Here is a 27201-nt window from a genome sequence, read left to right on the forward strand (position 1 = left end):
GAGGGCCTGATTCTTCCCCACGTCCCCTGATGTCGACTCCGAGGAATCCAGCTCTAAACTGTATCGAGGCTTTGTGCAGAGCATGGAGCCCATTTTATCCATCATGGAGCGAGTGGTCAGCTCAATGTACATGAAAGTTGCACTCCTCATGATAGCGTCTCTGCTGACAGCTTCCATGTCAACTCACGCTGCTGCCATGGAAGCTCAGCTGGCTGTCATCTTGGCTCTGGGTGCCAGTGTTGACAGGGACTTTTAGAGCATATGTCACTCCTGCACTCTGTTCTCTTTCATAGTCATATGATTGCTGAGGCACAATCCCAGGAGGGTGGCCTTGGCTCCAGGGACGAGGCACCTGCTGTCCTCTCTCAGGATGACAACATGCCTGTTCCCCATCAGCCACACTGCTAGCATGCTTGTTAGTGCCACTCAGCCAGCTGGGCCAGCCTGCCCAGGCCCACATTGAGATGCTGCACTCTGCAGCCAGGCCCTCAAGGCCCACAACTGGTCGAGCTGTGCCCACGCTTCTGACAGGAGTCATGAGCCAAATCTGAAGAGGATAGCCCTTGTCCCCCAATAACCAGCTGGTAACCCAATGGCCTGGTTGGAACAAAGGTGGCACAGAGGATTGGCACAGGATAAATGAATCATGTCTGCTGCCCGAAAACCGGGCACAGACCTGTTTGATGTGCAGCCTGTAGTTGCAAAGATGCTGGATGTCGAGGATGAGTGGAATCACTTTCTATTCAGAAAGACTGGTGATGGGGAGCATGCAAGGCAATGTGGGTGCAGTCTGTAGCACCTTGCAACTTGGGGAAGCCTGCAGGCGATGCCTAGTGCACTCTTATCCTGCTTCACACTAGCCATGGGGAACGAGATGTAACTGTTCATTATGGTGTAGATAGCTTTGGTGACAACCCTGATGCAATGGTGAATGGCAAACTGGGAGATGTCACCTGCTACAGCGTGGACTGACCCCGTGGCATAAAAGTTAAGGGTCACGGTGACCTTGACAGCCACAGGCAGAGCTGTCCATGCCCTGGTTTGAGGCTTGAGTTGTGGTTGCTGCAGGTGACATAGCTCGGTGACTGCCTCCTTTGTGAAGCAAAGGTACCTGAGACATCACTCCTCTGAGAATTTCATGTCGGAGAAGTGCTCCTTGAAGACCCATTGTGGTATGGCCTTCTGTGCAGTGCCCTCCTCCTCTCTCTTCCCCCAGCTGCTCCTGCACTCTCCTATCTTTCTGGCTGCTCTCCTTCATCCTCCTCCCAGAAATTACCCAGCAGCTTAAAAGGACAAACCATCAACAAACCTGTATGGAGTGGCAGGGCCCTTTAATTAGAGATTCTGAAGGGTCCTTCTTGCCTGTTAGCACGACTTGAATGTATCTGTACTGGCCGCGCTAGATGTGCTCCGATCTAGCTATCCAGCAAGTTAAACACTCATTCAAAAATAATTCTTCTGAAGCGGTTGCTGTTTTCAAACTTTTACTTGAACAAATTTGTGAAACTGTAAACAAAGACAAAGTATGTTTTGTACATAAACTGAGTACTACACATTCGATATTACACAAGATATAAACATATTTACAACAGTAGAATAGACTAATTGTATAACTAACTAACATTTGAACTAACTTCTGTAACTATTAAATATTAACCTTTTATAAACATAGTATTATCAAAATATTACTCTGACAACATTGCTATTATGCTAAGAACCAAAGATACTCACAGATATTGCGCTTGGCCTAACATATGAAATCAGATTACACTGGATGCAAATGGAACCTCTCATAGCAGATTCTCCATTACTCAAGTCAGGTTCTTCCTGGCAAAGCTGCTTCCTGGGGTCAACAGGAAGAAAGGTAGGAAGGTCAAATGACCACTCACAGGAAGAAAGGAACAAAGGTCAAATGACCTCACACAGGAAGAAAGATCAGATGACCTTTCCAGCATACAAACTGTTAACACAATAACCACCACCAGAGCATGCTATTGCATGTCAAAATGTCACATAATGTCCATCGGTCCAGAACACTCCCCGTCTGGGGTCATTAATGACTCCACATAGTCCGAACTCTAATTGTCACTGGAGTCCTCTGGCGACAAAAGAAGAACCACCTCGGAGACAGTCCGTCGGTTTTGATGATAGGATGCAGCTTCCGTAGACTGCTGTGAGGGGGCAGGTTGCGTTCTGCTATGCACAGTTCCAACCTGGGTATGGTGAGGTCTGGCTGGGGCGCCAACTTGCCTCTATCAAAGACACAAAGCTCTTTGAATTGGGCATTTAACGGAGAGAAAGACGAATAGCAGCGTGGTATTCGGATCTCCTGTAAGTCTTGGAGTGAGTCTCTCCATCTGTCCCACTCTGCTTCCATCTCTTCAGGGAGAGGTGAATCCCACTCTTCAGCACGTGTGGAGAGTTCCCTGAGCAGCAGCCTGCCTTGTACGGTGACAGGGGCTAAGAAGCCGAGAGGGTCGTATAGGCTGTTGACTGTAGAGAGCACTCCTCTACGTGTGAAGGGTTTCTTGGCATCTAGGACTTGGAACGTGAACGTGTCTGTTGCTGTGTTCCACGACACCCCTAGGCTACGCTGTAGGGGGAGGTCATCAGTGAAGAGGTCTAGGTCCTTGACGTCCTTAGCACGATCTTCAGGGGGGAATGCCTCCATCACTGCTGGTCTGTTAGAGGCTATCTTATGCAGCCTGAGGTTGGATAGTGCAAGTAGTTCCTGGGCTCGTCCGAGGGTACTGATGGCCTCTGCTTCGGTCGGGAATGACTTCAGTGCATCGTCGACATAGAACTCTCGTTCGATGAACCCTCTCACATCACTGCCAAAGTCGTCGTCTTCTTCCTTGGCAGCCCTCCTTAGTCCGTATATGGAGACAGCAGGGGATGGGCTATTCCCAAAGACATGGACACGCATTCTGTAGTCCACAATGTCTCTATTAGGCTCATTGTCCCGATACCACAGGAAGCGGAGGAAGTCTCTGTGGTCTTCTCTCACCACGAAGCAGTGAAACATGTGCTGGATATCAGCAGTGATGGCGACGGGCTCTTTCCTGAATCTCATGAACACTCCCAAGAGGCTGTTGCTAAGATCGGGCCCTGTGAGGAGTACGTCATTGAGAGAGACGCCCTGATATGGTGCACTGGAGTCAAACACCACGCGGATCTGTTCCGGCTTTTTGGGGTGATAGACTCCGAAGGAAGGGAGGTACCAACACTCTTGGCCTTCCTGGAGTGGAGGAGCTATCTCTGCATGATCGTTGACAAGCATTTTCTTGACAAATTCTAGGAAGTGTGCTTTCATCTCTGGCTTCTTCTCTAGTGTGCGACGGAGTGAGTTAAGACGATTATAGGCATAACCCCTGTTGTTCGGCAGCCGTCGTCTGGGGTTCCGGAAGGGTAAGGGTGCAACCCAGCTGTTAGAGCTGTCACGAGAGACCTCATTGTCCATAATCTAGAGGAACCTCATGTCGTCGATCGATGGAGCAAGTTTGTGGTCCTTGGCGGTGCGACAGAAGACTGACTGACCCGGGTTCTCTCCAGTGAGCATCATCTGTGTGCTGTCTGCGGAGATCAGCGCTGGGGGGTTTTATGTGGCTGAGCCGTATGACTGAACTTCTCTGTCACTCGGATCTGACTACTGCATGGGGTAAGGTAGCTTGTACGACCATTCTCCAAGATGGAAGTCTTGAGTGTGCTCACCTGAGATGGCTTGTAAGCGCCCTTGAGGCACACGTCTCCAACAACGACCCAGCCGAGGTCTAGCCTTTGGGCGAAAGGGGTGTCATGTGGACCGTTGATCTGCTCCCTTATCTTATGTACCCTCAGGATGTCTCTTCCCAACAACAGAAGTATGCTTGCATCTGGGTCAAGTGGTGGGATCTCGTCTGCAATGCGTCTCAGATGACGGTGATGATGAGCTGCATTCGGAGTGGGAATCTCAGAACGGTTGTCAGGGACTTGATTACATTCGATGAGTGTAGGAAGGGGGAGACTAATCTTCCCGTCGACTGACGCAACAATGTAACCGCAGGCCCTCCTGCCGGCTGTTTCTGAAAGTCCAGCACACGTCTTCAGCGTGTAAGGCGACGGACTTCCTTTGACCTTGAAGATGTTGAAGAACTCGGATCTTGCTAGAGAACGATTACTTTGTTCATCTAGTATGGCATACATCTTTTCAGATTCCTGGTGACATCCTGCAGGGTACACATTAACGAGGCATATCTTGGAGCACACTCTTGCGCTCACTCCTTCTCCACACACCTCGGTGCACCTTGTTGTAATCTCCGTACCAGCAGCTCCCTCTCTCTCCCCGCCGTGCTCTGATGCGGGAGGAGGTGTCTCTGACTTCCAAGGAGCTGGGCCTGGGTGTAGTGCCGAAACGTGCCGATCACTTTCACATTCAGTGCATTTTGCATCTACCTTGCAGTTCTTGGCGAGATGGCTTGTGGACGAGCAGCACCTGAAACATATAGAGTTCTCTTTAAGATATTGTTTCCGATCTTCCAGGGACATCTCCCTGAAGCCTCTGCACTTCTTTAAAGGATGGGGCTTGTTGTGGATAGGGCATTGTTTGCTCATATCCTCAGGTTTCTTCTGAATCTTTGTGTGCTCAGTTGAGGACACTTGCATTTTGTGGACAGATATTGGTGTCTTTCCATGTCTGTCGAACTTGTCTCTTCTGGCAAGTGCTGGGTGGGAGGAGAAGAAGTTGAAGCTGGGGTCGTTCCTGGCTTTGGCTTCTTTGATAAGGAGGCCGAGCTCTTCTCCTGCCGACAGGTCTAAGCTCGATATGGCATCGTGGAAGCAGGACTTCCAAGCCCGATAATTCTTTGGCCTGTCATCGAACTTGGTTAACCCTGTAGTTACCAGCTGGGTGCGTGCAAGGTATTTGGCAAGGTCGTAGATACTGGGACCTGTGCCAGGGTTGCCTTGGCTGGGGGCTCTGTTGGGGGTCTCAAGGGACCGAGAGGGGATTTGCCTCCGACTTTCTCTAGTCGGCGTCCTATTCCTTTGCCCTGTGTCTTCCGTTCTGCTGGCGGAGACTCTGCGGCTTGAGGCACGCCGTCTGCTTTGACCTTGGTTGGCAACTTGTGGCATGTTATACGAAGTGTTTGCGTCGGTAGAGATGTGCGGGCCTCCATCCCTTTCTCCTGTAAACTGTATGTCGGCATGGTCGCTCACGTAATCTATGGTGCGCTGTCGTGGACTCTGCCACGGAACGGGAATTAAAGGTTTGTAAGCTGTCTCGGGATCAGCTCCCTCCAAAATTGCCTCGAATACTTGTGTCTCGGCTAATGCAGCATCTGTCTCTTTTTGTTGCTGCAGAGCCTCTAATGTGGCTTGGAGACGGGCCTGTTCAGCCTGGCGTTCCACTTGGTGACGGGCCTGTTCAGCCTGGCGTTCCACTTGGTGATGGGCCTGTTCCGCTTGGCATTCAGCTTGGAGTCGGGCCTCTTCTGCTTGGAATTCAGCTTGGAGTCGGGCCTGTTCTGCTTGGAGCCGGGCCTGTTCTGCTTGGAGTTCAGCTTGGAGACGGGCCTGTCTTACTTTTATTTCTATTTCACTGTCCGTATGCGCAGCTCTGGCTTGAGCTGCTACTAGCTTAGCCCGTGCTTTGGCGATGGCTATGCTTACTCTAGAACCACCCGATGACCGTGAACCAACTTGCGATCTGTAGTAACCGGAGCTTATAGACCGATTGTCACGTTCTACAGTTTCGTCTGCCTGTTTAAGGTCTTCTACTTGCTGCAAAGCATTTTCGTTATTATCTTCTGACATGTTGATGTGAGGTAGATGTGCTCTACGAGGTTAAGGCTTACTCTGGGCTCCTCCTGCTCCGCTCTTCACAGCTAGCTGTATTGCTATCTTTTCACTGTACTGGCCGCGTTAGACGTGCTCCTATCTAGCTATGCAGCAAGTTAAACACTCATTCAAAAATAATTCTTCTGAAGCGGTTGCTGTTTTGAAGCTTTTACTTGAACAAATTTGTGAAACTGTAAACAAAGACAAAGTATGTTTTGTACATAAACTGAGTACTACACATTCGATATTACACAAGATATAAACATATTTACAACAGTAGAATAGACTAATTGTATAACTAACTAACATTTGAACTAACTTCTGTAACTATTAAATATTAACCTTTTATAAACATAGTATTATCAAAATATTACTCTGACAACATTGCTATTATGCTAAGAAGCAAAGATACTCACAGATATTGCGCTTGGCCTAACATATGAAATCAGATTACACTGGATTGTAAATGGAACCTCTCATAGCAGATTCTCCATTACTCAAGTTAGGTTCTTCCTGGCAAAACTGCTTCCTGGGGTCAACAGGAAGAAAGGTAGGAAGGTCAAATGACCTCTCACAGGAAGAAAGGAACAAAGGTCAAATGACCTCACACAGGAAGAAAGATCAGATGACCTTTCCAGCATACAAACTGTTAACACAATAACCACCACCAGAGCATGCTATTGCATGTCAAAATGTCACATCTCTTCAGGGAGAGGTGAATCCCACTCTTCCGCGCATGTGGAGAGTTCCCTGAGGAGCAGCCTGCCTTGTATGGTGACAGGGGCTAAGAAGCCGAGAGGGTCGTATAGGCTGTTGACTGTAGAGAGCACTCCTCTACGTGTGAAGGGTTTCTTGGCGTCTAGGACTTGGAATGTGAACGTGTCTGTTGCTGTGTTCCACGACACCCCTAGGCTACGCTGTAGGGGGAGGTCATCAGTGAAGAGGTCTAGGTCCTTGACGTCCTTAGCACGATCTTAAGAACATAAGAACATAAGAACATAAGAAATAGGAGCAGGAGTAGGCCAATTGGCCCCTCGAGCCTGCTCCGCCATTCAATAAGATCATGGGTGATCTGATCCTAACCGCCAATCCACTATGACAGGACTATCTCCTGAATCTAACAGCATTAGACACACGAAAACAGGAGCAGGATCAGGCTACACGGCCCCTGGGCCCGCTCCGCTACCCACAGGGCCATGACCTATCCGAACCTAGACTCATGTCCAAATTCCTGCCCGCTCCCCGTAACCCTTAATTCCCTTTTCTACTAGGAAACTGTCTATTTCTGTTTTAAATTTATGTAATGATGTAGCTTCGACAGCTTTTTGGGGCAGCATATTCCATGGACCTACCACCCTCTGAGTGAAGTAGTTCCTCCTCATCTCAGTTTTGAAAGAGCAGCCCCTTATTCTAAGACTATGCCCCCGAGTTCTAGTTTCACCCATCATCTGGAACATCCTCCCTGCATCCACCCGATCCAACCCCTTCATAATCTTATATGTTTCAATAAGATCGCCTCTCATTCAGGGGGGAATGCCTCCATCACTGCTGGTCTGTTAGAGGCTATCTTATGCAGCCTGAGGTTGGATAGTGCAAGTAGTTCCTGGGCTCGTCCGAGGGTACTGATGGCCTCTGCTTCGGTCGGGAATGACTTCAGTGCATCGTCGACATAGAACTCTCGTTCGATGAACCCTCTCACATCACTGCCAAAGTCGTCGTCTTCTTCCTTGGCAGCCCTCCTTAGTCCGTATATGGAGACAGCAGGGGATGGGCTATTCCCAAAGACATGGACACGCATTCTGTAGTCCACAATGTCTCTATTAGGCTCATTGTCCCGATACCACAGGAAGCGGAGGAAGTCTCTGTGGTCTTCTCTCACCACGAAGCAATGAAACATGTGCTGGATATCAGCAGTGATGGCGACGGGTTCTTTCCTGAATCTCATGAACACTCCCAAGAAGCTGTTGTTAAGATCTGGCCCTGTGAGGAGTACGTCATTGAGAGAGACGCCCTAATATGGTGCACTGGAGTCAAACACCACGCGGATCTGTTCCGGCTTTTTGGGGTGATAGACTCCGAAGGAAGGGAGGTACCAACACTCTTGGCCTTCCTGGAGTGGAGGAGCTATCTCTGCATGATCGTTGACAAGCATTTTCTTGACAAATTCTAGGAAGTGTGCTTTCATCTCTGGCTTCTTCTCTAGTGTGCGACGGAGTGAGTTAAGACGATTATAGGCATAACCCCTGTTGTTCGGCAGCCGTCGTCTGGGGTTCCGGAAGGGTAAGGGTGCAACCCAGCTGTTAGAGCTGTCATGAGAGACCTCATTGTCCATAATCTAGAGGAACCTCATGTCGTCGATCGATGGAGCAAGTTTGTGGTCCTTGGCGGTGCGACAGAAGACTGACTGACCCGGGTTCTCTCCAGTGAGCATCATCTGTGTGCTGTCTGCGGAGATCAGCGCTGGGGTTTTCTGAGGCTGAGCCGTATGACTGAACTTCTCTGTCACTCGGATCTGACTACTGCATGGGGTAAGGTAGCTTGGACGACCATTCTCCAAGATGGAAGTCTTGAGTGTGCTCACCTGAGATGGCTTGTGAGCGCCCTTGAGGCACACATCTCCAACAACGACCCAGCCGAGGTCTAGCCTTTGGGCGAAAGGGGCGTCATGTGGACCGTTGATCTGTTTCCTTATCTTATGTACCCTCAGGATGTCTCTTCCCAACAACAGAAGTATGCTTGCATCTGGGTCAAGTGGTGGGATCTCGTCTGCAATGCGTCTCAGATGACGGTGATGATGAGCTGCATTCGGAGTGGGAATCTCAGAACGGTTGTCAGGGACTTGATTACATTCGATGAGTGTAGGAAGGGGGAGACTAATCTTCCCGTCGACTGACTCAACAACGTAACCGCAGGCCCTCCTGCCGGCTGTTTCTGAAAGTCCAGCACACGTCTTCAGCGTGTAAGGCGACGGACTTCCTTTGACCTTGAAGATGTTGAAGAACTCGGATCTTGCTAGAGAACGATTACTTTGTTCATCTACTATGGCATACATCTTTTCAGATTCCTGGTGACATCCTGCAGGGTACACATTAACGAGGCATATCTTGGAGCACACTCTTGCGCTCACTCCTTCTCCACACACCTCGGTGCACCTTGTTGTAATCTCCGTACCAGCAGCTCCCTCTCTCTCCCCGCCGTGCTCTGATGCGGGAGGAGGTGTCTCTGACTTCCAAGGAGCTGGGCCTGGGTGTAGTGCCGAAACGTGCCGATCACTTTCACATTCAGTGCATTTTGCATCTACCTTGCAGTTCTTGGCGAGATGGCTTGTGGACGAGCAGCACCTGAAACATATAGAGTTCTCTTTAAGATATTGTTTCCGATCTTCCAGGGACATCTCCCTGAAGCCTCTGCACTTCTTTAAAGGATGGGGCTTGTTGTGGATAGGGCATTGTTTGCTCATATCCTCAGGTTTCTTCTGAATCTTTGTGTGCTCAGTTGAGGACACTTGCATTTTGTGGACAGATATTGGTGTCTTTCCATGTCTGTCGAACTTGTCTCTTCTGGCAAGTGCTGGGTGGGAGGAGAAGAAGTTGAAGCTGGGGTCGTTCCTGGCTTTGGCTTCTTTGATAAGGAGGCCGAGCTCTTCTCCTGCCGACAGGTCTAAGCTCGATATGGCATCGTGGAAGCAGGACTTCCAAGCCCGATAATTCTTTGGCCTGTCATCGAACTTGGTTAACCCTGTAGTTACCAGCTGGGTGCGTGCAAGGTATTTGGCAAGGTCGTAGGTACTGGGACCTGTGCCAGGGTTGCCTTGGCTGGGGGCTCTGTTGGGGGTCTCAAGGGACCGAGAGGGGATTTGCCTCCGACTTTCTCTAGTCGGCGTCCTATTTCTTTGCCCCGTGTCTTCCGTTCTGCTGGCGGAGACTCTGCGGCTTGAGGCACGCCGTCTGCTTTGACCTTGGTTGGCAACTTGTGGCATGTTATACGAAGTGTTTGCATCAGTAGAGATGTGCGGGCCTCCATCCCTTTCTCCTGTAAACTGTATGTCGGCATGGTCGCTCACGTAATCTATGGTGCGCTGTCGTGGACTCTGCCACGGAACGGGAATTAAAGGTTTGTAAGCTGTCTCGGGATCAGCTCCCTCCAAAATTGCCTCGAATACTTGTGTCTCGGCTAATGCAGCATCTATCTCTTTTTGTTGCTGCAGAGCCTCTAATGTGGCTTGGAGACGGGCCTGTTCAGCCTGGCGTTCCACTTGGTGATGGGCCTGTTCCGCTTGGCATTCAGCTTGGAGTCGGGCCTGTTCTGCTCGGAGCCGGGCCTGTTCTGCTTGGAGTTCAGCTTGGAGACGGGCCTGTCTTACTTTTATTTCTATTTCACTGTCCGTATGCGCAGCTCTGGCTTGAGCTGCTACTAGCTTAGCCCGTGCTTTGGCGATGGCTATGCTTACTCTAGAACCACCCGATGACCGTGAACCAACTTGCGATCTGTAGTAACCGGAGCTTATAGACCGATTGTCACGTTCTACAGTTTCGTCTGCCTGTTTAATGTCTTCTACTTGCTGCAAAGCATTTTCGTTATTATCTTCTGACATGTTGATATGAGGTAGATGTGCTCTACGATGTTAAGGCTTACTCTGGGCTCCTCCTGCTCCGCTCTTCACAGCTAGCTGTATTGCTATCTTTTCACTGTACTGGCCGCGCTAGACGTGCTCCTATCTAGCTATGCAGCAAGTTAAACACTCATTCAAAAATAATTCTTCTGAAGCGGTTGCTGTTTTGAAGCTTTTACTTGAACAAATTTGTGAAACTGTAAACAAAGAGAAAGTATGTTTTGTACATAAACTGAGTACTACACATTCGATATTACACAAGATATAAACATATTTACAACAGTAGAATAGACTAATTGTATAACTAACTAACATTTGAACTAACTTCTGTAACTATTAAATATTAACCTTTTATAAACATAGTATTATCAAAATATTACTCTGACAACATTGCTATTATGCTAAGAAGCAAAGATACTCACAGATATTGCGCTTGGCCTAACATATGAAATCAGATTACACTGGATTGTAAATGGAACCTCTCATAGCAGATTCTCCATTACTCAAGTTAGGTTCTTCCTGGCAAAACTGCTTCCTGGGGTCAACAGGAAGAAAGGTAGGAAGGTCAAATGACCACTCACAGGAAGAAAGGAACAAAGGTCAAATGACCTCACACAGGAAGAAAGATCAGATGACCTTTCCAGCATACAAACTGTTAACACAATAACCACCACCAGAGCATGCTATTGCATGTCAAAATGTCACATAATGTCCATTGGTCCAGAACACTCCCCGTCTGGGGTCATTAATGACTCCACATAGTCCGAACTCTACTTGTCACTGGAGTCCTCTGGCGACAAAAGAAGAACCACCTCGGAGACAGTCCGTCGGTTTTGATGATAGGATGCAGCTTCCGTAGACTGCTGTGAGGGGGCAGGTTGCGTTCTGCTATGCACAGTTCCAACCTGGGTATGGTGAGGTCTGGCTGGGGCGCCAACTTGCCTCTATCAAAGACAAAGCCGATTTTGCTTTGCCCTTCTTGAGTGGTGACCTTCAGATAAGCCACACTTGCAATGGCCTTAGCGGATGCGTCTGCAAAGACACAAAGCTCTTTGAATTGGGCATTTAACGGAGAGAAAGACGAATAGCAGCGTGGTATTCGGATCTCCTGTAAGTCTTGGAGTGAGTCTCTCCATCTGTCCCACTCTGCTTCCATCTCTTCAGGGAGAGGTGAATCCCACTCTTCAGCGCGTGTGGAGAGTTCCCTGAGGAGCAGCCTGCCTTGTATGGTGACAGGGGCTAAGAAGCCGAGAGGGCCGTATAGGCTGTTGACTGTAGAGAGCACTCCTCTACGTGTGAAGGGTTTCTTGGCGTCTAGGACTTGGAACGTGAACGTGTCTGTTGCTGTGTTCCACGACACCCCTAGGCTACGCTGTAGGGGGAGGTCATCAGTGAAGAGGTCTAGGTCCTTGACGTCCTCAGCACGCTCTTCAGGGGGGAATGCCTCCATCACTGCTGGTCTGTTAGAGGCTATCTTATGCAGCCTGAGGTTGGATAGTGCAAGTGGTTCCTGGGCTCTAGCAGGTGACATCTCCCAGTTTGCCATTGGTGAATGGCAAACTGGGAGATGTCACCTGCTACAGCATGGACTGACCCCGTGGCATAAAAGTTAAGGGTCACGGTGACCTTGACAGCCACAGGCAGTGCTGTCCATGCCCTGGTTTGAGGCTTGAGTTGTGGTTGCTGCAGGTGACATAGCTCGGTGACTGCCTCCTTTGTGAAGCAAAGGTACCTGAGACATCACTCCTCTGAGAAGTTCATGTCGGAGAAGTGCTCCTTGAAGACCCATTGTGGTATGGCCTTCTGTGCAGTGCCCTCCTCCTCTCTCTTCCGCCAGCTGCTCCTGCACTCTCCTATCTTTCTAGCTGCTCTCCTTCATCCTCCTCCCAGAACTTACCCAGCATCTTAAAAGGACAAACCATCAACAAACCTGTATGGAGTGGCAGGGCCCTTTAATTAGAGATTCTGAAGGGTCCTTCTTGCCTGTTAGCACGACTTGAATGTATCTGTACTGGCCACGCTAGATGTGCTCCTATCTAGCTATCCAGCAAGTTAAACACTCATTCAAAAATAATTCTTCTGAAGCGGTTGCTGTTTTGAAGCTTTTACTTGAACAAATTTGTGAAACTGTAAACAAAGACAAAGTATGTTTTGTACATAAACTGAGTACTACACATTCGATATTACATAAGATATAAACATATTTACAACAGTAGAATAGACTAATTGTATAACTAACTAACATTTGAACTAACTTCTGTAACTATTAAATATTAACCTTTTATAAACATAGTATTATCAAAATATTACTCTGACAACATTGCTATTATGCTAAGAACCAAAGATACTCACAGATATTGCGCTTGGCCTAACATATGAAATCAGATTACACTGGATTGTAAATGGAACCTCTCATAGCAGATTCTCCATTACTAAAGTCAGGTTCTTCCTGGCAAAGCTGCTTCCTGGGGTCAACAGGAAGAAAGGTAGGAAGGTCAAATGACCACTCACAGGAAGAAAGGAACAAAGGTCAAATGACCTCACACAGGAAGAAAGATCAGATGACCTTTCCAGCATACAAACTGTTAACACAATAACCGCCACCAGAGGGTGCTATTGCATGTAAAAATGTCCAGAATGTCACATAATGTCCATCGGTCCAGAACATATCACTTGGTGAGTCAGGCACTGGGCCAGACCAATTTCACAAAAGGGTCCTACAACTAGCGTAGGATCCATATTTAAATATTGTAATGAGGCTTTTTAATACTTTCGACACGTGGCCTGGATGCCTGCGGAGGAGCCCGATCCAATATGTCAGGCGACGCACTTCCGGTGCAGAATGAGCACATTCACGCTACCTGCCACGTTGGACCCTTAGGCACCTGTTTTATACTGTCGGACAGGCACTGTGCAATTGAATTGCTCGGCCCTTTTGTCTGGTCTCTGTGAGTTGCAGAAGACAGTTTTGCAAGGGGTGGTGCAGACATATTAGATGAGCCAGGAAATACCTCCAGAGATTTGAAAATAAGTTTGCGTATATTATTTTGTTGTGCAGGTTGGAGAATGATACATTTTGAGGAATTAAAATGTATTATGGTCACACACCTGTTGCATTCGACAGCTGCGTTGAAATATGGTCCATAAAGGGATTTGCAGCAACGCAAATGCTTTGAAATCTGGGCCAATGGTTTCATATATTTTCTTAACTTTTCAAATTTGCATCAATAGTGTCAAGCATATCAGGAATTGAATTCATCACTGGACTGAGGGGAATCATCCTGCTTGGGAAGGGGCAAAGCAACTTTCACAGCAAATATGCATGAGCAGCGCATATTCACTGCAGACGCAGAAGAATAAACCCCTGCACATTCCTGTTTGTTGGTTTACTGGTGACAGAAAATTAACCATGAACGGGTGCTGTCGGGCTTCGGTGGTTGCTGACCAGTTCAGCGGTCCTCTTGTTGGCTTGACTTGTAAAACTAAGCTAAAGAGTGACCTGGTCGCATTATAAATACATCATGGCCGATTTTAATCCTGCTCACTCGACAGTAAGGATGATACCAGAAATGCGATGTTATACCTATCAGGAAAGGATGAACAGGCTGCGTCTCTTTTCTCTTGAAAAGAGAAAACTGAGGGGTGACCTAATAGAGGTCTTTAAAATTATGAAAGGTTTTGATAGAGTAGATAAAGAGGGAGTGTTTCCATTTGTGGGGAAGAGCAAAACTAGAGGCCATCAATATAAGATAGTCACTAAGAAATCAAATAGGGAATTAAGAAGAAACTTCTTTACCCAGAGAATGGTAAGAATGTGGAACTCGCTACTACAGGGATTGGTTGAAGCGAATATTATAGATGCATTTAAGGGGCGACTAGATAAGCATATGAGGGAGAAGGGAAATTTAGATGAGGAAAAACTGGAGGAGGCTCGAGTGGAGCATAAATGCCGGCATGGACTGGTTGCGACGAATGGTCTTTTTCTTTGCTGTATATCCTATGTAATCCTATTTATCAGAGCGGACGGGCAGTTTTTTTTAAATTTGTTTATGGGATGTGGGCGTTGCTGGCAAGGCCAGCATTTATTGCCCATCCCTAGTTGCCCTTGAGAAGGTGGTGGTGAGCTGGCTTCTTGAACCGCTGCAGTCTGTGTGGTGAAGGTACTCCCACAGCGCTGTTAGGTAGGGAGTTCCAGGATTTCGACCCAGCGACGATGAAGGATCGGTGATATACTTCCAAGTCAGGATGGTGTGTGACTTGGAGGGGAACTTGGAGGTGGTGGTGTTCCCATGTGCCTGCTGCCCTTGTCCTTCTAAGTGGTAGAGGTCGCGGGTTTGGGAGGTGCTGCCGAAGAAGCCTTGGTGAGTTGCTGCAGTGCATCTTGTAGATGGTACACACTGCAGCCACAGTACGCTGGTGGTGGAGGTAGTGAATGTTTAAGGTGGTGGATGGGGTGCCAATCAAGCGGGCTGCTTGGTCCTGGATGGTGTCGAGCTTCTTGAGTGTTGTTGGAGCTGCATTCATCCAGGCAAGTGGAAAGTTTTCCATCACACTCCTTACTTGTGCCTTGTAGATGGTGGAAAGGCTTTGGGGAGTCAGGAGGTGAGACACTCGCCGCAGAATACCTAGCCTCTGACCTGCTCTTGCTGTCGCAGTATTTATGTGGCTGGTCCAGTTAAGTTTGTGGTTAATGTTGACCCCCAGGATGTTGATAGTGGGGGATTCGGCGATGGTAATGCCATTGAATGTCAAGGGGAGGTGGTTAGACTCTCGCTTGTTGGAGGTAAAATGGGTGTGGTGACTTACCCCCTTCCGATCCTGCTACCTTCCTGCTAGGTTGCAATTTTAACCTGCTGGTTTGTGCAGATGGGTAGTACACCTGCTGAAAGACAGTGGGGTTCTTCTTTAAATATGCAGATCGGTCTCTGATGACATCATTGAGGCCTGCTGGGGAAGCTGGTGTGGCTTCATCGCCAAGCCAACCTGGCAGCCAGTGGATCCAGCACCAGGACAGGCACAGGAAGGTAAGTCATTTTGGTTACAACGTGGGCTAGGAGGGGTGTTAATCATTGAAGTTTGAGCTTTTGACTGTATGAGAATTAAAGTTCCTTTCTGACAAATTCCACCCTGTGAAATTGATGGTGGGACCCAGGAGAAAGAAAAAGCAAGGTAAATACAAGCTTCTAAACATATCTTATAGAGGAGAAAGGGTAGATTGGAAAAAAGGGTTAGATTAAGGTAAAATAAAAGTTAAAAGATAGAAAAAGAACAGCGAATGGGAAAATCTGGGGATTGCAAGGTGACGAGAATAAAAGGGTTTAAATTTTTTGAGGAGTTTTGTTACTGCGCTATTATTATTTACTTCCGTGTCATAGTGCATGGGCTGAAAGTTCTCTCAACCTGTCAGCAGTCTAAGGGTACGTGCCTTAAAAATTATGCTAATTTACAGCCTAAAATTAGCATTTTACCTTCGTTAATAAAGGTACCCAAAAGGATACCGACCCTGAAAATCTGAGGTTTTTCGCCACAAAATCTAGTGCATATCTGCCACCGAAGATGGGGGTGCCCAGGTCCCATGGAGTTCCCCCGCCTTCATCCCTAAGGGGGACAATCAACCAGTTATTTGGGGTTCCAGGCTGCTTCTCTCACCTGTACCCCTCTGTGAGGTCCATTCGTGCCCCTCTGGAGGCCACTGTATCTCTCTCAGCATACCAGCCTCTACTGTTATTTCAGATCCATTCTGAACTGGGGAAACGGGAACTCCTGGTGTAAGAAGTACCCATCCCCATCTCCACCCCCTTGGCATCGGTGGCCTTATAAGATTCTGCCACTTATAAGGATGACTGGGAATTCCCAGAGTTGGCCACTTTCTAATAGGTTCTGTGGGACTCCCACCAGAGTTATGGCAGGAGTTTGATGGAGCCCTTAAGGACCATAGGTGCTAAAGTGCGGAACAGTGACCAAATTCTAACAGGAGTACCACGTATCACTGATAAAAGCTGCATATGTCTTGATCCCAAATTTATTTTTTAAAGAAATGAATCAGAATCAGGATTGCTTTAATAAAATATTAACTTCTGATTGAAAATTCAGGATAAGAAGACACAAAATTAAACTTGAAATAGCAAAATTCAAATGGTTATGGGGCAAGGGCAGGGGAATAGAATTAAACGAATAGCTCTTTCCGAGAGCTGGTAAAGAGTAATAAGCCGAATAGCCTCTTCCTGCACGGTAAAGCTCTGTGATTCAATGTCTCTCATATTGCCATGGGTGCTGAGGAATGTAAAAAAAATGGGTTACGTGTAAGGTGCACCATAATATAAATCTGAGCGTAAAGGTCAAGGATGGGGTTGTGCCGGGGAAAAAGTTAATACGGCTTAAGGAAGAATGGGACTAATTTTTATCATCACAAGGGAGGTAGAGTCTGTGATGAATCCAGGTGATCCATCTTGTTTCACATTGTAAGCTTCTCCACATTACATTTCTGTTATTGTTTTGGTAGCTTGCCAATTCTGCAGCAACTTTAAAATGGCCCCTGCAACTGCAATCTGGAAGAGTTTGTCTGCTGTATTTGCTTCTTTGTACTGGAACAAGGTGAAAAAATCCACATCCCTGGCTATTATGTAGTTGCCTGTAGGCAGTCTGCTGTCAGAACAAATGGTTTGATTGTTTCCTTAGACAGATATGTGAGTTGGCTACTGCAAGAAAACGTCAGAGCTATTATCTGAGATGTCTGTCTCAACAAGGAGTCCTGTTTACCAGACTGACAGGTGGAGAGTTGTGAGTCTGGTACCCAAGAGGCTGCCCTGTTACCTGTGAAAACAAGATTTGATTGATGAGTTTTTGACTGCAAGAAATGTTTCACGGTGGGTTCTCTTTGATTAATTGTGGACGATATCTGTCCGTCTTCCAATAAAAAGAAAAAAAAACTGCAAATGGTGGAAATCTGAAACGGAAACTGAAAATGCTGGAAAATACATTACAGGTCAGTCAGCATCTGTAAAGGGAAAAGACAAATTCATGTTTTGAGAGGCTTTCAGCTCACCTTTTCATAGAAATCTATGCCCCTCCCCAATTCACAGTACCTAACTGCATCTAGAATGATTTCAGCGTTTTTTCAGAAGATGTTTCTGGAAGATCATTCCAGGTATTGACCATGTTTTGCATGAAGAAGTGCTTCCAGAATATCAACCATATACTATGTTAATATAAATGCTGATATGACTTTATGTAGCATGTTTTGACAAATACAGTTCAAATATCTGCATTGCTGAAAGATTTTATAGCACATAGCAATGTCTTAAACTTCTCAGATACAGTACAGAATTGTAATTCATAATTTTCTCAACCACATCTTCAAATATTATTCATCTTCATCCCAACCAATGGCTGACTATTTGGATCAAGAGCCTTCATGATATCAGAGGAAGAGGTGGACATTATGCTCAGCTAATTCGGAGGTCCAATATTTTAGAAGGACTTCACCTGCTAGTTCACGATCCTTCCCAGATCCACCACACAAAAAAATATGGCCGTCAAAGAACTGCTTAAAATACATGAAAAGACACATCTGTCACAGCAGCCGAGAGCTCGCTCCTCAAAATTATATGTAGTTAATTTTGACTGTGTACGAGAGAGTAAAATGGCTGATAGCAAATCAGCAGCCCATTTTACATCTCTCCTGATTTATATTACTGGAAGTCAAAATTACCCCCTATTTCCCAACACACCCAGCAACAGCTAGGGAGTGGCCAAATTATTCAAGGCACAGAATATGTTGTAGGCTCTGTGCATTCCTCCTTACACTGACTGCAAAATAATGGGCCGTAATTTGTGGTCCCTATGGGTGCAAACAAGGTGTGCGCGTGCCAGTAGGGGCCGCACAAGTTTCGGGTTTAGGCATGCGCTGCGCATACGCTAAAACCCGGAACTTGCGATCTGTCAACAATTCTCTCGATAGATCACACGCATCCCCAGGAAAAGGGCATCCACAGGCGGAGAGTTGGCCGAGAAACTCCAGTATGATTTGGACAGGTTGGGTGATTGGGCAAAAGCATGGCAGATGCAATATAATGTGGGTAAATGCGAGGTTATCCACTTTGGTGTCAAAAACAGGAAGGCAGATTATTATCTGAATGGCAATAGATTGGGAGAAGGGGAAGTGCAACGGGACCTGGGCGTCCTTATGCACCAGTCGATGAAAGTAAGCATGCAGGTGCAGCAGGCGGTTAAGAAGGCAAATGGTATGTTGGCCTTCGTAGCGAGAGGGTTTGAGTACAGGAACAAGGATGTCTTGCTGCAGTTGTACAGGGCCTTGGTGAGACCACATCTTGAGTATTGTGTGCAGTTTTGGTCGCCTTAGCTGAGGAAGGATGTTCTTGCCATGGAGGGAGTGTATTGATTTCTTTGTGGGTTCAATGACGAGACATTTATGAAAGAGAATGTCTTTTAACCTAAAGCTTGTTCAACTCTTTATACAGCATTTACAGGAGACATCATGCTAGTGATGCATCTAGAACGAAACTGAAACTAAACTAAACTGCCTTGCTTGTCTCGGTCACATGCCCTCTGCTGGTCAGGCACAAGCAATCAATACATGCAAACATGCTGGTAAGGCATCATAATCAAACAGGCAAATACCATCTCTATTTGCTGATATCATTACATCTCCCTTTCTTAAAACAAAAGTATTTTACTTTTAACTAACAACATGTTTTCTTTGTATTAATCTGCATTTTAACTGTAACACTTAATGAACTTACATTATCATTATCATGATCAAGGTTTTTTAACCTTGCTTTGTGTGTTCACATGAAATATGTAAATACACTAGAACTGGAAGAAAGAATAAGATAACATTACTTCCTTCTATAACAATAGTCCTTAAATTTGCTCAATGAGTCTCTCAGGAGGCTTCACGTGTCTTGAGGGTTTTCTGATTGATTGTCCTTGAATCTGAGTTGTTGCCTCAGATGATTGGTTCTCAGCTGTGTGATCAGGTTGTTCAACAGTATCAGTCTCTTGACCTGCCGTGGCTGGTCCCATGAGAAGATCTCGATGATTTCTTCTCAGAACAGCACCCTCATCTGTCTGAATGGTGTATGATCTTGGTTGAACTTCACTCAGGACAGTTCCCTTCTGAGTCCATGTGTTTGTTTTGTCTTTCAACCTTACTTGGTCACCAGTGTGGAGTTCAGGTAGGTTTTGTGTTCCTCTGTCATAGTAGTACTTTTGCTTTTCTTTCTGTTGTTCTTTGAACTTCCTCACTTTCTCCCCCTCTTTTGTTTTCAGGAGGTTCTCCGGGATGGGTAGGTTTGACCTTAGCCGACGTCCCATAAGGAGTTGGGCTGGTGACTTACCACACTCGAGCGGCGTTGTGCGGTATACAAGCATGCTCTGGTAGAAGTCAGTTCCACTGTCTTTTGCCTTGTACATCAGTCTTTTCACTGTGTTTGCGGGCTCTCCTGGGCCAACAGCTCTGGACAACGTGTCTGCTGTATACCTCAGCTTACCCGGTGTGTACGCAACATTCAGTTCATCATAGACTGTCTCTCCTTCGCTTTCCACAACGAGGACTCTCTTTACCAGGTTCAGTCTCTCACAGGCTTTTAAACCTAGTATGGCTTGCACATCCTTTGGCACCACGATTAATGCTAGCGTGTGCTCTCTGTCCTTGTGTGTTACTTTGACAATGCATCTTCCTTTCACTGGTATATCAGTACCTGAGTATCCTGTCACTTTCACTTTTATTCCATGTATCTTTGGTCTGGGTCTAATTTTCTTAAAATCAGTCTCTGATATCACATTAACTTGTGCTCCAGTATCCAATTTAAATGGAATGTGTATGTCATTCACCTTTAGTGTCAACATCCAGTCTCTTTCTTCTTTTTTGTTTTCAGACACAACATCTACATAGAACGCCTCTATCTCGCTTTCATCTATTGCATGGACCTTGCTTTGTTGCGCTTGGTTCTTGCAGCAACGGGCATAATGGTTGTTTTTGTTGCAACTATTGCATGTTTTACCATATGCTGGACACTTTCTTGGCGGATGCTGTGTACCGCATCGACTACATGACTTTCGATTGTCCCTTTCATTTTTGTTCGCTGGCCACGCCTCTTTTTTCACATTGGCGCTCTTTTTGTTAACCGGTTTGTATCCGTTCTTTCTCACTGCATCCACGTTGCAGCTACTGTCACTGAACAGCTCCTTTGCCTGCAACTTCACAGTCTCTGTAGCCCTACACAGTGCTATGGCTTTTCCCAGGTCTAGATCTTGCTCTCTTAGCAGTCTTTCCCTTAGACCATTATCTGGAATACCACACACCAGTCTGTCTTTTATCAGCGAGTCTGTCAGTCCCCCAAATTCACACGATTTGCTTCTGTTTCTCAGTTCAGTCACATACTGATCAATAGTCTCTCCTGTTTTCTGTACACATGTGAAAAATCTGTGCCTCTCAAACGTCACGTTACGTTTAATATGCAGTAGGCCTCAAACTGTTCCATTATTTTATCTAGTTTCATTTTGTCTCCATCAGCAGCGAATGTGAAGTTATTATACACCTCCAGCGCTTCATCACCCATGATATGTAAGAACAGTGACGATTTCCTTTTATTACTTTTCTCGTCAGCTCCGATTGCTGATAAATACAATTCCAAACGTTGTTTGAATCTCCTCCAATTTTCAGCCACATTACCTGTTAACTGAAGCTTTGCCGGTGGGTGTAATCCTTCCATTTTTTCACTTCGTTAGCTATTCTCCAAGGTAAGTAACGATTTTCTCTTTTGGCTTGCTAATTTGTGGAGAGCTGATTTAACTTCAGATTTTTTCTCTTCATCTCTTTCAGCCACTTCTGACACCATGTATTGATTTCTTTGTGGGTTCAATGACAAGACATTTATGAAAGAGAATGTCTTTTAATCTAAAGCTTGTTCAACTCTTTATACAGCATTTACAGGAGACATCATGCTAGTGATGCATCTAGAACGAAACTGAAACTAAACTAAACTGCCTTGCTTGTCTCGGTCACATGCCCTCTGCTGGTCAGGCACAAGCAATCAATACATGCAAACATGCTTGTAAGGCATCATAATCAAACAGGCAAATACCATCTCTATTTGCTGATATCATTACAGGGAGTGCAGCGAAGATTCACCAGGCTGATATCTGGAATGGCAGGAATGACGTATGAGGAGAGATTGGGTCGATTGGGCTTGTACTTGCTGGAGTTTAGAAGAATGAGAGGGGATCTCCTCGAAACTTATAAAATTCTAACAGGACCAGACAGACTAGATGCTGGAAGATGTTCCCAATGGCAGGGGAGTCCAGAACCAGGGGTCACAGTCTAAGGATAAGGGGTAAGCCATTTAGGACAGCGATGAGGAGGAATTTCTTCACCCAGAGAGTGATGAACCTGTGGAATTCTCTGCCAAAGAAGGCAGTAGAGGCCAATTCATTAAATATATTCAAGAAGGAGTTGAATATATTCCTTAAGGCTAAAGGGATCAAGGGATATGGAGAGAAGGCAGGAACAGGGTACTGAATTTGGATGATCAGCCATGGTCGCATTGAATGGCGGAGCAGGCTCGAGGGGCCGAATGGCCTACTCCTGCTCCTATCTTCTATGTTTCTATGTTACTATTTGCCCCAACATCTGCCCAGCGAATGCCCGTGAAATTCTTACGCCTGGTAAAAGCAGGCGTACGGTCTGCTTTTACAGTGTAAGAGTTTTAAAAAACAGAAAAATAACATTTTATGAATAATTAATACATTTAAAAACTTGGTAAGTTTATTTTTAGCCCCTTTAAAACAAGTAAATTTATTTTCCAAAAAATTTAATTTTTGTTTTAAATATTTAATTAAAAGCCATTTTAATTAATTTTAAATATGCAATGGTTTATTAAAATTTATTTGATGTCTAGGTGTATTTTTTGGGGTATTCCCATTCATACTTATGGGGATTCCGTACATACAGAATCCCCAGAAGTATGAATGGGGATTCCCTTCTGTCATTCGTTGGTCCGGCCCACATGATCCCAGGGGCGCTCGCAAAAAACTGCCTGCGCCCCTGGGATACGTGGGCCTCTGCCTGAGGGTACCTGGAGAGCCCCAGGACCGCGAGTCTCCGTGGATCCCGAGGCCCCACAGGAAGCCTCTGACTGCAAATTCAGGGCCTTTATATACCTTTGGCCCGGAAATTCCTGGGCATATCGACAGCGTAAGAGTAGAGTTGCACTATTTGTTTCTCAAGGAAATCCGCGTGTAACTGATTTATGCTGGTTTTACTTCGAAATAGCAACACACACAGATTACCTTGATTGTGACGCTTCCGGGATACAGCCACTGAAATCTTGCCGCTCATTTACTTATCCCCACCCCCCCAACCAGGCAAAAGATGCTCACGTGAGTTCCCTCTATTTATGCCAGTAATATGCTGCCATTGATTTACCCCCAAAATTTAGGGCAATAGGACCTAAATTCAGTTGATTATCATCATAACTGGACGGGTAACTGGATTTCTTGCGCTTGGTGCTTTAAATTTTTTTAGGAAAGCGACTTTTATATCTATTGATTCTTTCTTATTCAAAAAATATCTATTTTGTTTCCTATATAAATAATTTCAATTGTTAAATAAAAATCTCAGTGTCTGTCGTAGAGATTGTAACCCTTTTCCCAAGTTCCACTCCAGTGTACCGTCAACTTATTTAAATGAACATTCAACCTAAATGTATAGAAATTGCAAGATCCCAAGCATCCTCCACAGGTGCAAGACTGTGGTTACAGAGTATAATTCTACATTAAAAAAAATAACTAAAGCACAATGGCAGAGTTCTCAGGATTGCTTCCTTCTTGGTTATTACATGATTTTCTGCAATAGAGATTGGTGCATTGGGTAGGAGAGATTTTGCAAATACATATCAAAATAAATAAATAATAGTCCAAATCAGTAATACAATTATAAAGGTGGTTGTATGACACCAGGTGATGCAGTTGTAGCTATGATTCAAATCTGTTTTTTCTAAAAAAAAATCACATTTGGCCTTCTTGAATTAGTTGCAGTTATCAAAGACGAACAGTTAATGAAGAACAAAGCTAAATTTCTTTGCAAGCTTGATTATTTAAAAGAAAAATACAATGCAGTAAAAATGTTGGCTTTCCAGTGTATAGCTTGATTACCTTTCTTAGGACGTGACTAAAGTAATCAATAATTTAATCCCCTGTCCAGCCATTTAGAATGCAGAAATTAGAATGCAAGATAAAACAACTGCATTTCTGCTTGTTTTCCGTTGGTTTTTAAGTTTTGGCGCAGGCAAATAAGCTCCATAGAAACATAGAAGATAGGAGCAGGAGTAGGCCATTCGGCCCCTCGAGCCTGCTCCGCCATTCAATGCGATCATGGCCGATCATCCAAATTCAGTACGATAGCAAAATACTGCAGATGTTGGAAATCCAAAATAACAACAGAAAATGCTGGAAAAACTCAGCAGGTCAGGCAACATCCGTGGAGAGAAATTTGAGTTGACGTTTCGGGTCGAACCCTTCTTCAAAACTGGAAAGAAAAGAAAATAGATCGAAGGCAGGGCTGCGATCGGACAAAAGAAGTAAAAGAAACAAAAGCAGTAAAAGAGCTAGACGAGATGGTAATAGGCTGAGATTAGGTGTGAAGTGTACTGGCAGGGCAAGAGATAGCTGCCAGGTGTGAGAGCGAAACAAAAGGAAAGGTGGGGGGGGAAAGGAGTGGAAAAATTACAAGAAAAAATGTGTAATAGGGGCCGAGGTTATGATCTGAAATTGTTGAACTCGATATTGAGTCCGGAAGGGTGCAGAGTGCCTAATCGGAAGATGAGGTGCTGTTCCTCGAGTTTACGTTGAGCTTCCGTGGAACAATACAAGAGGCCAAGGACGGTGAGGTCCGAGTGGGAATGGAGCGGTGAATTAAAATGACAGGCGACCGGAAGCTTGGGGTCACCCTTACGGACTGAACGGAGGTGGGCACTCTGCAGCCTTCCGGACTCAATATCGAGTTCAACAATTTCAGATCATAACCTCGGCCCCTATTACACATTTTTTCTTGTAATTTTTCCACTCCTTTCCCCCCCCCCCTTTCGTTTTGTTTCTCTCTCACACCTGGCAGCTATCTCTTGCCCTGCCAGTACACTTCACACCTAATCTCAGCCTATTACTATCTCGTCTAGCTCTTTTACTGCTTTTGTTTCTTTCACTTCTTTTGTCCGATCGCAGCCCTGCCTTCGATCTGTTTTCATTTCTTTACAGTTTTGAAGAAGGGTTCGACCCGAAACGTCAACTCAAATTTCTCTCCACGGATGTTGCCTGACCTGCTGAGTTTTTCCAGCATTTTCTGTTGTTAATCCAAATTCAGTACCCTGTCCCTGCTTTCTCCCCATACCCCTTGATCCCTTTAGCCTTAAGAAATATATCCAACTCCTTCTTGAATATACTTAATGAACTGGCCTCCACCGCCTTCTGTGGTAGAGAGTTCCACAGGTTCACCACTCTCTGGGTGAAGAAATTCCTCCTCATTTCTGTCCTAAATGGCCTACCCTTTATCCTTAGACTGTATCCCCTGGTTCTGGACTCCCCGACCATCGGGAACATCCTTCCTGCATCTAGTCTGTCCAGTCCTGTCAGAATTTTACAAGTTTCAATGAGATCACCTCTCATTCTTCTAAACTCCAGTGAGTACAAGCCCAATCGACCCAATCTCTCTTCATACGTCATTCCTGCCATCCCAGGTATCAGCCTGGTGAATCTTCGCTGAACTCCAGCCTGTTCAATCTTTCCCGATAGGTATAGGGCTCAATTTTAACTCAGCCGTCAGGCAGGTTTTGAGGCGTGTGGGGGGTTGAAATTGCAAAACTTGGGGGTCGGGACCCCCCCCCGCCTGGTTCCCGACACCTAGCCATTTTAACCGAGGTGTGTCTGATGGTCCCGAATCAGTCCCGCCTGCAACAGGCGGCACTGGTCCTTACGTCCCTTAAACAGCACTAATTGGCCTTTATAATCCCATTTTAACAGGCCCTTACCTGTTTAATCCTTTTCCCACGTAAAACACGCCTGGTGGGGATCACGCCTGTGAAACCTGGCATGAGCACTATTGGCTTGCTGACTATCAGCTGCAGGTCAACCATTAAAGAGGAGATTTGATCAGTCATCATTTGAAGGTGGCAGGACTTTGTTGTCTCAGGCCTGCGGCAACTTTTACCAGGCTTAACCACACCTGTGGAAGGTTGGAGCCTCACACACTTCTCCAGTGTGACCTCCTGCAAAACCCCTCTCGCCACACTCACTCAGTGCTTCCTCAACTGAGGCATCTACCAAAAGCATGGGAAGCCTTTTTTCCTTCCCATCTTGGCATTAGAGAACCTCCAGCACCAGGCGCGACAGCAGCAGAACCAGGAACAACAGCAGCACCAGCAACAGCAGCAGCAACAGGAGCGACAGGCTGCTGCTCACCCACCTGAGGCAGCACAGGCCAGAAGGGGCCAGTGCATGGAAGCCCTTCGGCGCAGGAGATACCCCACAAACAGTGTCTACAGACACAGGGTCAGCTACCTCACGACTGAGCAGCAGTGCCAAAGGCGGCTCCGACTTTCGCGACAGGTAGTGACTGACATCTGCGCAATGATACAGCAAGACCTGCTGCCCAGAGGACCAGGTGGACACTCCTTACCAGTGGCCATCAAAGTCACCACCACACTCAACTTTTTGGCCTCAGGCTCATTCCAGGGATCATCAGCAGACATCAGCGGCACCTCCCAGTCGGCTGCACACACTTGCATCACGCAGGTAACCGATGCCCTCTTTGCCCTCGCGCACAATCACATCTATTTCACCAGGGATCGCATAAATGTGACGGCGCGAGCGGTTCGATTAGCTCATCTTGCAGACTTTCCTACGGTGCAGGGCGTCATTGACTGCACACATTTGGCCCTTAGGGCACCCCATTGCAATCCACGTATTTTTGTCAACCGCAAGGGCTTCCACTCCCTTAACGTTCAGCTGGTGTGTGACCACAAGAAGGAGATTTTGCATGTTTGTGCCAAGTACCCTGGCAGTTGCCATGACTCCTTCATACTGTGCCAGTCTAGTGTGCCTCCGCTATTCAGGCCGCCAGACCAACTTCACGGATGGCTACTTGGAGACAAGGGCTATCCCCTGAGGACTTGGCTAATGACGCCGTTGAGGAGGCCAGCTAACGAAGCTGAGGAGCGCTACAACTCCAGCCACATTTCCACCAGATCCATAATTGAGCAAACCATCGGCTCGCTGAAGATGCGCTTCAGATGCCTGGATAGATCAGGTGGAGCCCTACAGTACTCTGCAGCCAGGGCCTCCAGAATCGTCGTGGTTTGCTGTGCACTTCACAACATGGCACAGCGTCGTGGCTTGCAGATTCCTGAGGACCAAGTGGCTCCTCACATACCCTCCTCAGATGATGATAATGAGGAGGAAGAGGAGGAGGAGGGCGAAAATGAGCATCCTGCAGAGGCCCATCAACCAGCGGCAGCATTACGCAAGAACGTTGCTGCCCAGGATGCAAGGAACGCACTCATCCTGGCCAGATTTGCTTAGCCTAGTAAACAAAACTCTGTTGCCTCGCAGCTTCTTACATGAGCATCGACAATGGCCAAACCCTATGGATTCCGAGCTATTTGACCAGCATCCTGACAACTGCAAATAATCCTAAGCCCTCAATATGAAAGCCCCATTCGCGAAATGACACACGCCAGAACTGCAGCAGTTGCAATCAGAAT

The sequence above is a fragment of the Somniosus microcephalus genome, chromosome 2 (assembly GCF_052327205.1).
Source record: "Somniosus microcephalus isolate GS21.2 chromosome 2, FLI_Smic_1.0, whole genome shotgun sequence".
Classification (NCBI taxonomy): domain Eukaryota; kingdom Metazoa; phylum Chordata; class Chondrichthyes; order Squaliformes; family Somniosidae; genus Somniosus; species Somniosus microcephalus.